Source organism: Odocoileus virginianus, unplaced genomic scaffold (genome assembly GCF_023699985.2).
Source record: "Odocoileus virginianus isolate 20LAN1187 ecotype Illinois unplaced genomic scaffold, Ovbor_1.2 Unplaced_Scaffold_7, whole genome shotgun sequence".
NCBI lineage: Eukaryota > Metazoa > Chordata > Mammalia > Artiodactyla > Cervidae > Odocoileus > Odocoileus virginianus.
Genome location: NW_027224269.1, coordinates 1,017,323 through 1,032,762, shown reverse-complemented (window position 1 = coordinate 1,032,762; position 15,440 = coordinate 1,017,323). Strand labels below are relative to the sequence as shown.

General features: G+C 40.6%; 1 protein-coding gene across 8 annotated transcripts in view; it reads left to right on the top strand.

Annotated features, from left to right (window-relative positions):
* The window catches only part of AFF2 (ALF transcription elongation factor 2), a 531,908-nt gene that overhangs the window by 282,101 nt on the left and 234,367 nt on the right, over positions 1–15,440 (top strand). The gene's annotated exons all lie outside the window — the stretch shown is intronic.

The window sequence follows — 15,440 nt, the reverse complement described above, 5'->3', positions numbered from 1 at the left end:
GAAGAAGGTTAAGAGGCTTACTAAAACTGCATGTTTTACCTCCTGGGATTTTCTCGGGCAGTAAAACCCCAAACCCCAAACCCTGGTCCCTGAGATAAGTGTAGAACATGTTCATGGAGGGTTAAAATTCAAGCCTGTCACTGAATCCAAGAACTGGTGTTTCTTTTATGATTGTTGCTGTTTAGTCGCTCAGTCATGTCTGACTCTTTGTGACCCCATGGACCGTAGCCTGCCAGGCTCCTCTGTCCATGGGGTTCCCAGGCAAGAATGCTGGAGTGGGTTGCCATTTCACTTCTCCAGGGGATCTTCTTGACCCAGGGTTCGAACCTGAGTCTCCTGTGTCTCCTACATTGCCAGGCAGATTCTTTACCACTGATCCACGAGGGAAGTCCTTCTTTTATGATGCCACACCCCAAATGGTTTCTAATTTGAATGAATGAGAAGACCTTATGACAGGTCTAATTTGCTGTCTTCCATTTCTTTCCACCTGATTATGCTTATGAAAGAGCAAAGCAGGAAATTAGTAACAGAAATTGAGGATGAATGCAGTGATGCTCAGGTTCCGGATCTCCAGATACATAGCTTTGATACCCAAGTGATTAATTTTAATTTTTACCACCCTGTCTATAGTGATGCCAGTTAGAAGCATGGCATGCAAGGTATCACCCAATAAAGGAATTTGCTCAGGGAATAAATTAACAGCCAGAAGGTTTTCCTTGGAGTGGAGGGAGTAATTAGAGCAATAACTTTTAAAAGACTTCATTTCAGAAAAGTTCATGCTTTAATATTCAAATAATAATTACATTAGTCTGTAGATTAGTCAGCTGAAATATTAAATCCTTTGGCAAAGGCTTAATGAAAATTGTCATAACGATGCCAAAAAGAAGTCTTATGGTTGCCTTTTAAATACTAAAGGAATTCCCCATTGTTGTGATAAAATACAGATGTGGCTTAGAAAGTTGCATAGTGAGCAGAAATAGAATATATAATTAGAACAAAGAGGGCTTAAATCAAATTAATCTTCATCTGACAGGAACAGTTACATTTACATCACTGAGTGCAAAGTCATAGCCAAAATTGAAATTAGAAACAGATAATTATGATAAGAGACGACACTTATGCTGACTTTTCTCATGCATAATTGGAAAGCATACAAAATGCAATGCTTGTTCTAATTAGAATTAGCATTAAAAGATGCCAGTTTTGATGAATTCTGGGTTTTGCCATAAAATAAGTTGTCTAAATAATTGAACTCTGGACATGCGGATTTATTTGCCTGTTTGTTCAAGATCAGAACAGGGAGTGAGTTCAAGAATACAGCCTTAATAGTAGCAGTGATAAGAATTATGTTCATTTTTTTCTGTCGATGGCATAGTATAATTTTGCTGACTTGGTTTTTTTTCTTTTTGTGAGAATCTGCTTTTATTTTTAAAATCTGCCTTTCATCTCCTTTTGCAAAGTCCCTTTTTGTATGTGTACCTACATACACACATGCATTATAAAAACTAAGGGTCCACTTGTCATGTACAAAAAAAGTGTTTGTGACAGTTTCCGAAATGCAGATGTCAGAAGACCTTGTGATACAGTCCTGCTATTTCATCTTGGAGTTCATATTTGCTATTTCTTAATGACTATACTCAAAGGGAAATTTTGCTTCCCATTGACAAAGCCTTTTGAAACAGTTGTTTCTGAATTCCTCACTGGAATCAGTCTCTTTGACTGAGTGACATTTCCAGTGATCCTGGCAGTTGAGAGAAGCAGGGTGAGGTGCTGACCCAAGTTCTAGGGCTTCTGAGTTATTGCTCTATAGTATTGCTTTACTACTCTGGATTCTTTGCTTTTCTCAATCTCTTGTCCCGTTTCTCTCCTCTTACTTTCTTTTTTCTTCTCACCTTTTCCTTCTTCCAAGATGAAGCTTCCAGTCTCCTCAGTAGTGGCGGTAGGCTTAACTGCCTACCTAGATCTCCAAGACTCCTTAGGGGTAATATCATTCTTTTCCATTAGATTCACTCTATTGTATTGTGGTGCATGTTACTGTGGATTGTGAAATGCCTGATGACATTTTTGTTGGCAAGAGAGGTGAACCCAGACATACCAGAGGAAAATTTTTCCAAAGTCCCTTACTTCCTTATTGTGGGTAAAGAGTTTTATCTCTGCATAAACAAAATATACTTTAGTTGCTTTCCAAAAGTAGATGGATTGGGGTTTATAGAACACCTTTTGGCATAGCATATTAGAGTTCTGTCTAGAGTAACATTGAATGCCTTACCATCTAGGGCCCTTTATAACATTGCCAAGGATTGCTATGTGAGGTTGTAGATTTCCTTCCTCAGAAGCTGGGAGGGTTCTGATCTGTCAAGGGTTATTTATTTAGGGTGATTCTGCCCAAGGTTTCTCTAATTCTGTGATCCTGATCATTGTCAGCTTTCTTCTTTGCTTAGTGTTCTCTCAGAATTTTCCAGTGCTCAGAAATGCCAGAAGTACTGACGTGCCGATTCCCCCTTGATTATGAGTAGCATTATCTTTCCTTGGTCATCACATTTTTGTTTGGGTTCTGTTTTTGTTTATTTCGTTAGTTTTGGCCAAAGGGCAAAAAGCAGAAGAGAAAGTTAACTAGTATCTGATTTTAAGGACCACAGCCATAGATATCCCAAATGCCATCTGAATATAACTTCTCAGATGATTATTATGTAGGTGATAAAATTATTGCCAACATTAATTATAGAAATGATTCCTTTATTATACTTTGTGTTTTAAAAAAAGCATTCAGAAAGGAAAGAGGATTTTCAAGGCCAAAATGAAAAATGATGATTTATCATAAGGTCCAATTTGTATTAACACAGATGATGTAGATTCAATGATTGTAGTCAATTAAGAGGTAGTTATAAAAGCTAAGCATTTATAAGTTCTCAAGTAAAAGGACTTTGAGAAAACTACATCATGGAAGAAAGCATGACTGTGACGTAACGAATGGCATCAATGTGACCATCCCGGGAAGATTTCTACTGTGAGGAAGCAAACAAAACACCTCCAATGCTGGACTCAGAAGAGAGTTTTCAGTTGAGAGATTTAGATGTAGAAGCTCACCAACAAAGGCCTCTAGCATCCTAAAGCCCTGTCTTAATGGAGAGAGGCATTCCAAAGCCTGTGATTCCCTATATCCTTGCAACCACATGCTGAACAAATGAATTTGCTGAGAACTTAAAAAAGGCTGACAGACAAATCACAGCCATCTTGATAGAAGGTGATTATTGGCATTACCAGCTAAGTTGCTTATTCTTAATGAAATAAGACAGCTTGATTTTCACAACTTGACTTGTAATGTAGGTGAAGGATATTGAATGCCTTTTTAATGAGTGATACTACACAGCTATATAGTCTTTTACATTTGCAGATATCATTCAAGGCAACTGTATTTCATTTTCTTTCGAGGGCTTCTGTGAAGTGAGTCATGATAACCATGCCCATTGTATAGAAAGAACGATTGTAAAGTGTGGCTCCAATATAATGAGATTAGATAACATAATCGGAATGCTTATCTGCTAATAGCCAGGGTCCTTAGGAGGCCAGCTATTAACACACTGACTGGTGCCTCTCTCAGGCCACACGCCTCTTTGGGTTGTTCCTTCTGCTTGGAACATTGCACTTGGGCTCTCCCCACTCTCCTGCTTGAGTGAGTGAGTGAAAGTCGCTCAGTCATGTCCAACTCTTTGTGACCCCATGGACTATACAGTCCATGGAATTCTCCAGGCTGGAATACTGGAGTGGGTAGCCTTTCCCTTCTCCAGGGGATTCTTCCCAACCCAGGGATTGAACCCAGGTCTCCTGCATGGCAGGCAGATTCTTTACCAGCTGAGCCACAAGGGAAGCCCAAGAATACTGGAGTGGGTAGCCTATCCCTTCTCCAGGGATCTTCCCGACCCAGGAATTGAACTGGAGTCTCCTGCATTGCAGGCGGATTCTTTACCAACTGAGCTATCAGGGAAGCCCTACTCTCCTGCTTGGTGAACTCTTACTCACTGCACAAAAGCCATCTCCTGGTCTCCTTCCTGAAGTTTTCTCTGTTCCCTTCCCAGCGCCACCCCAGCTATTCCTTCCTGTCTTCCCTGGCTCCGCCTCCCTCTGTTCCTATGGCTGTTAGTGCATCCATCATACAGACTACAGCTATCTCCTCACCTGGACTGCCCAGACTAAACCAGTAAAGCCTTGTGGCCCCTGCATCTGGGACTTGTGGCCTATGTATATGCAGCTGGCCCTCCTCCTCAAACTAGGAGCTGAGATTAAAGTCTTCATTAATTCACCCTCCAGAACCATACTCCCAGGTCCTCAGAGGTGCAAGGCTGCTGTCCCAACTGCTGCCATTACTGAGAATTTCATAGAGTATCTTGTTGGTGGGTGAGTTCTCTTTCCAAGTGGAACAAAATTGTGTGCGTGCTTGCATGTGTGCACACGCACACACACACACACACACACACACACACACACACACACACACATTTCTAAGTCACTGTGGTCTGTAGAGCCTTACAGTTTGAGAGGACTAATGGCTTAGGCTACAGATAAGGCCTTTCCATAGATATGGCAGGAAGAATAAATTCCAAAGAAAAGTTGTTGTCTCATGTAGAGACTGGGAGAAGACAAAAGTGCAGCATTTTGGGTACACTGACCAAGATGTGCTTGCTTTGGTGAAAAGTTACAGGGATATGTTTTTGTTTACTTTTATTATTTTAATACCCCATGTGGTAGTCATTATTCTCCCTATTTTATTTATATTTATTAATTTTTTCTTTTTTTTCATTTACTTTTATTAGTTGGAGGCTAATTACTTTACAATATTGTAGTGGTTTCTGCCATACATTGACATGAATCAGCCATGGGTTTACATGTGTTCCCCATCCTGATCCCCCCTCCCACCTCCCTCCCCATCCCATCCCTCTGGGTCTTCCCAGTGCACCAGCCCCGAGCACTTGTCTCATGCATCCAACCTGGACTGGCGATCTGTTTCACACTTGATAATATACATGTTTCGATGCTGTTCTCTCAGATTATTATTTTTCTGACTGCACTGTGTCTCCGTTGTAGTGCTCAGGCTTCTCTACAGGCTTACTGGCTCCATAGCATGTGGCATCTTAGTTCCCCAAACAGGGATTGAACACGAGTACCCTGCATTGGAAGGTGGTTTCTTAACCACTGGACCTCTAGGAAAGTCCCATTTTGTTTATTTTTATTCAGTGGCATGTGATTCCTCCCAGACAACACAGACTTGGGAATCAGATCTTGCTTGCAGCTCACTTCTTTTTTATCCCAGACTTTCTTCTTGAATTCTTCTCTATAGCCCTTTGAAAGAGGTGGTGTGCCCTCCCACCTGCTTCCATGATCAGGGGTGTCTAACTCTTTGGGACCCTATGGACCGTAGCCCACCAGGCTCCCCTGTCGATAGAATTCTCCAGGCAACAATACTGGAGTGGGTTGTCATTTCCTCCTCCACTTACACATGAGAAAGTTGAGCTCCCAAGAAGCCAAGGAACTTGGTGTGGGTGCAGCTGGAGTGCATATCAAGTGGACCTGGCATGTGGGCAGCCTGTGCGTGGAGACTCTGTTTCTTCTCATCTCTCTCAACAAAGTGGAGCAGGCACCCTGCTGGAGGGAAACTTGATTGGTGAAAACTCATACTACAAAACATTAATTAGGCTTCTTTTTAATCATACAGAGGTGTGCCATAAAACCTTGACGATGTGGACTTGCTTTGTGGAAAGTAAGATGCACCTTCCATGTGCAGGGGCTCTTCTGAATACCTGGGGAGAAAAGGCAGCGATGGTGACTGGTTTTCATGAATGGCCAGAACACAAGTCTGTAACAGAAGAGACTAAGGTGACAGGGTGTCAGGCAGTGCTGACAGTGATGTATTCTTGTTCCCTATGGATAAACTTTAAACAGTTTTTTAATGCCTGCTGCTTTATGTCCAAATGTGTCCCTGGGTGATTTGGTCAGAGATGTAGAGCCATTTCTTAGTACACAGGGGGCTGCCCTTCCACCCTGGATGTGGCTCCCATTCCCCTCTGAGACTGTCGGTTCAGTAGGAATCCAGAACAGATGCTCTGAACATTTGGGGAGCACACCAGGCATGCTGCATGTTGGAGTCACTTGGAAAACCATGTTCCTCTGACTCTGGTCTTGAAACTGATTTAACAGCTTCCAAACCTAGGCCCCTTCTCATTACTCTGATATGAAATTTGGGGCTGACTTCCAGGAAAGATCTCGAGATTTTTAGCTGTCCAAATGGGAAGTTCATTCCAAAGAAGTCTATTTTACATTCAAGTAAAAATATTTTTAGAACACTGTCATCTCTGCTGCTGTAGGCAGTGCTTTCCCTGTGAATGTGTCCCTTCTTTATGAGTCCAGTTATCAAAACAAAATTCATCCAGGCCAGTTCAAAGCCTTTCCAAGTTATTTGCTCATCCATCCATCCAGCATACACTTGGGCAGTGCCTACTATGTGCGAGTACTGGATTAGATGTCAGTAATGTATGGTGGGGGGAGACCTGAGAGAACAGAAACTTATCCTGATTGGACTGGACCCTGCCTTCATCCAGCTTGCGGATTAGAAGGGGAAATCATTTGTGTGGCAAGATATGTGCACAAACCACTATAAGTCAAGCTAGAAACTGCTATGAGATGTACAGATGAACTCCATCCAGGGTTATTGGGGGAGACCTCAGAAGTGGAAAATGATATGATCTGAACTTTGAAATATCTGTGACATTTCTAATTGTGGAGTTGGAGGGAAGTATGTGGTTTCAAGGGCAAAAGGCACCCCAAGTGGAGAAAATATAATGAAGAGAAGGATGAATGGTGGTGTGTGTGTGTGTGCTCAGTTGTGTCCAACTCTTTGTGGCCCCATGGACTATAGCCTGCCAGGCACCTCTGTCCATGGAATTCTCCAGGCAAGAATACTCAAGTGGGTAGACTGAACCCACATCTCTTGTGTCTCCTGCATCGCAGGCAGATTCTTTACCACTGAGCCACCTGGGAAGCCCATGAATGGTGGAATCCCATGCAAATTTCTGTTGTATCATAAGTGATATTACTAAGGTCATCTGTGATCCAGTGAGAAGTGGAAGGGATGACCAAGGCTCCTAAAGTCTGGAAAGGCCTCAAAGAAGTCTTTAATGGAACATTTGAGGGGGCTGAATGGGGTGAGCCACTCATGAGGATCGATTTTAAAACATATTTTAACACAGAGACTCCCTTAGCCTGCTTGGGATGCGTTCTGGTTTGCACACTGCGATTATTTGCAGCTCATACAGTATAAATGCATTTCATTGCAAGTGTATTCATGCAAAAACTACTGAACATTGCAGTATTGAAACCAGAATCTTTAGAAGAGCCTGCCTGCTAGGTCGGCTCTTGGCTGGCCCCTGGGAACTTGGCTTTGAAGACATTCCCTAACTGAAAAAGTTGGCTCATTGGGCCTAGACTGTTCCTGCAAACAATGTGATTTATGTTGAATACCTACTTTCTTTCTGGGAGTCTGGAATTTAGGTACAGGTTAGGCAGAGTGCCAAGTCTCCAATGGGCTGCCCTCAGCAGATGCATCACGGGCCTGTGACCACATTTTCACTGTTCGGACAGAATTTACTCTATGTGGCCCTTTGTGGAAAGGAAAGAACATAAAGAAGCCTGCACATGGATTTCTCCATAAGCCACTTGTGTCTTTCCCCTTATTATACCATCAGTAACCTTAGCCATGAGTACAACTCTATGTTGAGTTCTCCGCCAGTGTGGGTGATTTTATGGACATGGCAGAACAGGAGCACAATGTGCATGGGACTAAATGGCTTGTTTCTGTCATTTAAGAGAAGGAAATATCAGTTTTCAAATACAAAGTAATAGAATGACCTAATGATTTGCCACAAACAGGACCAAGACTTGCATCTCCCCTTGTCACTACTTTCTCCTCTTTTCCATCTGTAGTTCCAAGAAGATGACTCCTCATTTCCATATTGTACTGTGGTAATGAACATTCCACCAACCCATTGAATTTCCGGAATAGAAGCCACCTTTGAGCCGCTTCACCATTTTGTCTGTGTTGTGACTGGCAGTAATCCAAGTAAAGAACAGTAGTAAATATTTTTTCCTCCTTTCACACCAGGTGATCTACAGTCAATCTGGTTGCTGACTCATTTGCTCTCTAGCTGTAACAGATGTTGCATTTGGAGATGGAAATCAATGTTACAAAATATTACAAGAGGAGAACTTACAGGAAAGTGAACCCAAATGACTTCCTTCTTATTTAATACAGCAGGATCTTGGCCTCTTGTTATCTTGGGTTTTTCTAATAAATTTCAAGGGAGGTAATTTTAAGTAGGCAGTTAGTTCTCTGAAGCCCATACATGTGTCCTGGATATCTGGGAGTTGTGAAGATAGGAAGACGACCCCAATTTGATAAAAGAAAGATTGAAAGTTTACTTGCAAAAGACACCTGCAGAATTCATGCAAGACTGGATGTAGGCAGGGGACTGCTGGCCCTGCAAATGTGTTTTTTGACCCATAATAGGTTACAGCTTGATTTAATAGGTCACATTTCACTGCTTTTATGGGCATCCTTACATCTTCTTTTCAGGGTAATTATCTCAACACACATCTGATGTGGCAATGTAATTGACTCTTGCTTTGGTACAGTTATAGGTTAATGAACCAGACTGACTTTTTTAGACTAAATCACTCATGTTTTGTTTTTGAAATGAAATAGAAATGTATTTAGAAGGCAATGCTTGATACATTAAAAATTCTCAGATGGCTGACAACTTTGATTTCTCATCCTTTATGCATCACAGTGTGTAGCCATGAAGAAAGGATTATAGAGGCATCTGAAAGCAGCTTGGATGTTTGAAATGTAGAATCCAAGAGGAAAGAATGGCAAAATGCTGTTTTTGATGAGTTTAACATTGGCTGTTGAAAATACCATGTGATTATTATAGAAGAGTGGTTTTCATTTTCAAGGTTTTTCTTTTCACCTGAGCACCCTATGAATTTCAGGTATAACATTTGGTTACTTTAAAATTTACATCAAAAAACCTTTCTAAAAGTCTGTTTGGGATATAATCCTTTTATCCTCTAATGAAAGCTATGTGATGATTTCTTTATCACGAATTTCCAAATAGTTGAAGGCAATGAAGAAATAAGAGATATCTAGGCTTAAAATTGTGACTGAGAAAAAAGATGCCTTATACATTTTAGCTTACATTTGTTTGTACTGTGGATTCCAAACCAACATAAGACAAAATATAGTATCTAATCATCCATCCATTGATTAAGGAGCAATTGTTATGTATAGTATAATCATTTTATGTTTTAAAAATATGTATGTTAAAAAAAAACACTAGAAGACCATATGCCAAGATGTTAATTCTAGTAATTTCTAGATGGAGGTCTATAAAGTCTTCTTTTTCATTACCTGTATTTCCTAAATTTTATATAAATACCATGCCCTTTTTGTCATAAGATAAAATAAGATTATATATCTTGTTTTTAAAAAGAAGTAATTCATGTGGTAAACTATGAAAGTAACAGTAACTATACATTTAATTGTGGTTACATTTTTTTCTCAAATCTTTCTGAGGAGAAAGTGACCCTCCAATGAAGGCCATTTCCAGCTCTTATTAACTAGCCTCTTAAAACCAAATTGAGGGCCAGGGCAATTTCACAAGCACTTATGAAGAGGATAGCCTCCTGAGTAGTAAATGAGATTCATTCCTGAAATATGCAAAATTCGGAAGAGAATTAATCAGAATGACAAATGCAAATGATGAGTATGCTATAGAGATGTAAAGCTGCTGTTAAAAAAAAATCTGTTGTCAAAGGGTTGGTGAAATTAGCTCACATTTCAGGTGCAGGGAGATTTTCTGGTGGAAAATAAGTCAGAAGGTAGTTTTTTTCTCTTTGTGCAGGGTGGAAACCACCTAGGAAAGGATGTTAGCTTTCCAATATTCCTCCTTACTAAAAATATATAGAAAGCTGGGATAAGGAGGCCCCCGAATTCACAGGAAACTAGGTTTCTCTCTGGAAATCAGTTAGAAGTCGTTCATCTTGGGAAAGGTTAAAGTGTGGGAGATGAGTGACCTCTATGAAGGAAATATTGAAGGAAATAACTTTCAATAAGTTATTTCACATAGATGGTTTTGAGCTTTGGGGAGAAAACCTCTATTTCAGAGTTTTCTCTTCAAATGAAGATGCTGGACACATCTTGAGTTATTGCAGACACAACCAGCAGCACATACTGGTCAGAAATGGTGAGTCAGGATTACTGCCTATATCCTCTCATTTTTTAACTCACTTACTATTAGTGATATATGTCCCAGCTTTCTCCAAAAATGAATTAATGCAGCCAAAAAACTTAAGAGGAATATTATCAAAGACAATTGACATAATGATTTAAAAGTTATAAAAATTATTTAGGAGGAAGAGACATGTCAAGAACCTCATATACAATCACCAGCCACAATTGAGCACTTACTTGAGCTCTGATGGTTGTCTTTTAGCATGAGATAGATAGTATTTTCTCCTTGTACGAGGACAGACTGACATGGAAGAAAATAAGAGTCTGGAGAGATTTGTGTCTAATGCGCTGTTGACCCATACAGTTTTCCTGTACATAGTGACAAACACTTTAATGGTCTTCTCCCTTCGTCTACTTCTCCCTCTTCCTTCCCACTTTGCTGACTTCTTATCCTCCCTTATTCATTAACCTTTCTTGTCTTTCCCATCAGATTTAAATCTGTACAAATACAGGTAGACTATATAGTTAGCAACTGCTATTGGAATACTGATAGCTATTGTTTTAAAAAGAACAACCAGATAGTCAAAGAGCAACCTGTACAATCCTGGAATTCCTCTTTCCTTCTCTGTTATGTTTAGGGGAACATAGTCATTTTGCCTGGGGGGAAATTTCATTTCTTTGGCCTCAGACCAGTAGGTTGGAAGTGCAGTCGATTACTAACTGGTCAGACTGCTCTCCGCAGAGCAATTACCCAGTGCTATTTCTTGTTCTTAAGCCAAATGGCAGGAAAAAAAAAATCAGTAACTGTTTCATCATGTAATGAACTTTGGGGGCCTTTCGAGCTATTGGAAAGAGTGAGTTGGATTTTATTGGACTGGAACCTGTAGAGTATTTTTTATCGATTGGTTGGTTCAGCTTTTTGGCTTGATTCATTGTAATTATGAACAATCAGCACATCCTTATTTTGAGTGATTATTCATGCAAATAGATCCACCTTCAGTAAAAAGTTCTATTGTGTAGTGGAACCTTCTTTGTTCTTTTAGATATGGTTGATACCAAGGAAGGCATTTGTTTTAAAAGTTGATTAACTTGGCCAGGAAAGAGTTGTTCACTTCTTTCAGTTCACAAATTCCTTCAAGTTATGCCAATCAATTCTACATGAGGTGCATTTCTTTTGCATTTTCTGAAAATAGCTTATAAAATTAGAACTACTGAAACTGACAGGCTGGAATAGTTATGACCCCTGTGCTAATGTGTCTATTGCTGTCCTCAGTAGCACATGCTAAGTGCTATGTAAGCCTTTTATATGTATGTAAGCCTTTTATAGTCTTACTCATTTGGAAGCTTATCACATTGAATCTGTGAGGTTAGCTAACCCCATTTTCTAGCTGAGCAAAGGGAGGTCCAATGTTGTATTAGTTTCTGATGGCTACTGTAACAAGTTACCCCAAACTGAGTAGCTTAAAACAGAAATTTATTCTCTAAGAGTTCTAGAGATTAGGAGTAAAATCTGAAGGTATCTGCAGGGCTCTCTGGGGGCTCCAGGGGAGAATCATTCCTTGTCTTTCCAGCTGGCTGCTGACAGTCTTTGGCTTATGGCCCCATCACTACAATCTCTGCCTCCATCTCCATTAGCAACTTCTCTTCTGTATTTGTATGTCTTCTACTCTTCTGTCTGTGTCTGTCCCCAAACTCCTCCTGCCTCTCTCTTGTAAGGTTACCTGTGATTGTATTGATATTTAGGGCCCACCCAGATAATCCAGGTTAAGCTCCTTCTCTCAAGATTCTTGAGAGACCTAATCACATCTTTTGCCATAGAAATTAATGTTCTGAGAATTGGAGAGGGATAGACCTTTCAGAGACCATTTTGGGTTCTGCCACAAAGCAGATCCAACCAGTTGGCAGAATTGAGACCAACTAGAACTAGTATTTTTAAAAAGCCTGTGTTTTTTTCTAATACTGTCTGAAACTATACCTTATCTCTACCCTAGAATAAGTTCGGAGAGCAATCAATGTTACCACCTTTTAGAAGTTAGGACACTGACTCCACTTGAGGAGAAATGTTTTGGAAATAATATTTTCAAATCATAATAACAAACATAAAAACAAATTGGAGTCTCAGTTAATAGAGCAGAGCATTATTTTTCCACTTCTCTTTAAGGATGTTAAGGGTTTTGCTTGATATATTTCATACTAAAGACTTTCAGATATGATTGGGACTGAACTAAGCTAAAAAATATTTTATTTCATTATGCATTTTAGTGAGCTTATCATCAGTAATATGTTTAGCATAAAATTTATTAGTGACATGCCCTTTAATTTAGCCTGTCTAATTGGTGCTAATTTAGTTAGATTGCATTAAATTACACCATTTAATGTAGCTATACGTGGGTCAAGAAATCTATTCCAACCAGTTAGGTAATTTTTCATGCAGCTGAACAGTAAAAAAAAATGGCATTGAGGTGGCTGAAAAATGCCAGTATCCCAAAATAATAATTTTCCTGGAGTCTTGATGGAAAGAGCTTAGCACACAGAGCTTATCTTCTGTCTCCACTTCCCCAGTCTGTAAAAATTAGCCAAAGTACAAACGAGAAAAAGTGGATTGACACTTTTTAGCATACCAAAATCTTTAGACTTAGAGCTTATCTTCTGTCTCCACTTCCCCAGTCTGTAAAAATTAGCCAAAGTGCAAATGAGGAATAGTGGATTGACACTTTTTAGCATACCAAAATCTTTAGAAATGATCCTTGTTCCAGCCTTAATTTCTGATTTGCCATGCTATGGAGGAGAGAACACTGTGGGGAGAAAAAGAAAAAAAAAGGTTCTTCCCATCTTTGATCTGAATGTCTTTCTATTTGAATCTTATTGGCTAGATGACAGAAGTATGAAGCTATTGACATTTTCCCCTCAGTGCTTGAGAAAGAAAAATTGGCATTCAGAAAACAAACACAAACACAAAACGTAACCCAAATCCTCTTGGTAGTTAAACAAAGGACAAAGAGCAGGTCCATGCCTCCTCTTTCTTCTGACCTCTGCTATGTATAGCGCTAAGCACACATCTCCTGCAGATGACTGATGCTCATTCTAGAAGGTAATAACCATCTCCAGATGTGACATGTTGGTGTTCTTATTGGAGTATAGTTGCTTTACAGTATTGTATTAGTTTCTGCCACACAGCAAAGCAAATAAGCAATATATATGCATTTATCTGCTCTTTTTTTGGATTTCCTTCCCATTTAGGTCACCATAGAGCATTGAGTAGAGTTCCCTGTGCTATACAGTAGGTTCTCATTAGTTATCTATTTATACATAGTAGTGTATATATGTCAGTCCCAATCTCCCAATCCATTCCATCCCCTCTTCTCCCTTGGTATCCATATGTTTGTTCTCTATATCTGTGTCTCTATTTCTGCTCTGCAAATAGGTTCATCTGTACCATTTTTTCTAGATAGCATATATATGCATTAATATATGGTATTTTTTCCTCTTTCTGACTTACTTCACTCTGTATGACCGTCTCTAAGTCCATCCATATCTCTGCAAAATGGCACTACTTTGTTCATTTTTTATGGTTGAGTAATATTCCATGATGTATATGGACCACATCTTCTTTATCCATTCCTCTGTTGATAGACATTTAACAGATGTGACTTTTTAACCTGTCTCTAGAAGGAAGAGCTGCCTTCATTTGCAGAGGATCTCCAAACATTCAAATTAGAACATAGGTGGGTTTTTCTTCTGTTTCTTTTTAGATGCCATCACACTGGGCTGTATTGATGAACTATGTACAGATTTGACCAGGATTTGTAGCTTCTCCTGAAGGTATCTGTGAGGTAACAGGAGAGTTAAGCACTGGGCCACTTGAGAACAGAGTGGGCTCCATGAAGTGGTTGCAGCAGCAGTAGCTGCCCTGGTCTCTCCATGGGTGTCCAGCACACTCTAGCTTCTACACTCTCTTCCTGAGCAGTCCACAGTAATGGGCCCAATTGGTTTTGCCATGGTGCATGTCTGAAACCCACACCTTTAGTGAATGTCCTTTTCAGTGGCCAGCGAGTCACTCACTTAGACTGAGGGTGACAAGAGAGCAGGATAGATGGAGGACACTGTGCCTCATGTCAGAGAACTAGGAAGGTGCCAGCCATGACTGCCAGCATCTGACAGTGTTGTCACTCCTGGCTTTGCCCTGCTCACTGGGGCCTGGCTGTGGGTATCAGCACTGCCATGGCATTTTCTGGCCTTTTCCTTGCAGGAGGCAGGTGAAGTGATGTCTTTGTTCAGCTTCTAGTTCTGGGCTGGGTCACTCAACCCAAGACTCGAGAGAGAGAGGACTCTGTTAGGGAAAGCCACAGGGAGTAAGTGAATTAGTAGCAGCGTTTTAAAGGAGAGGCAAAAACTGTTGGGAAGGGCACTCCCGGCTGGGGCAGGCAGGGCTGGGGGAGAGGGTGCAGGCTGGCAGTATTCCTGCAGGGCCAGCTGTGTTTGCTGAACCCTGCAGCTGAATCCCTTGAGAAGATGCACCCTTTCCAAGCACCTAGTGCTGGAGTGCTTAAGGATTAGATACCTTTCGCCGAGTGCTATTCATTCTAATAATAAAATTAATTTGACCATTTGGAACAAGATTTAGTAATGGGCCTCATCCAAGCCTCTAAATATGCATATTCCACTTTGGAACCATACATAATTGCTCAATTGCACCTGCAAATCATGTTGTTAGCTTACTAATTATTCAAATAGTGGGGGCAATTCCACAATTGTGTGTGTAATTGTGTTCATTGTTAATGCAGTTAAGTACAGGTGCACCGTGACTAATTACACATGCAGAAGCCACTCCCCAGCAGCCCACTGTCTCCAGGCCTGGGCCATCCCTCTCTGAGAGACATAAGTGGGGGACACACACAAAGCCACGGGCCATCAGCAGGGCTCGATCTGGTGCGGCTTTCGCTTGGAGCTCAACATATACATTTAAGAAACAATCAGATCTTTAACTGAATTCAGCTGCTTATGCTTTGGCTTCTCTTGGACCTGGCCCCACAGCAGACAGAGATAGGGCGAACACACACACACACACACACACACACACACTCATTTGTGAAGCTGGCCCTACTTGTCTTTTCACTGATGGTTCCTCTGCCTGGTGAGATTAGCTTTTAGGCAGGGGTTT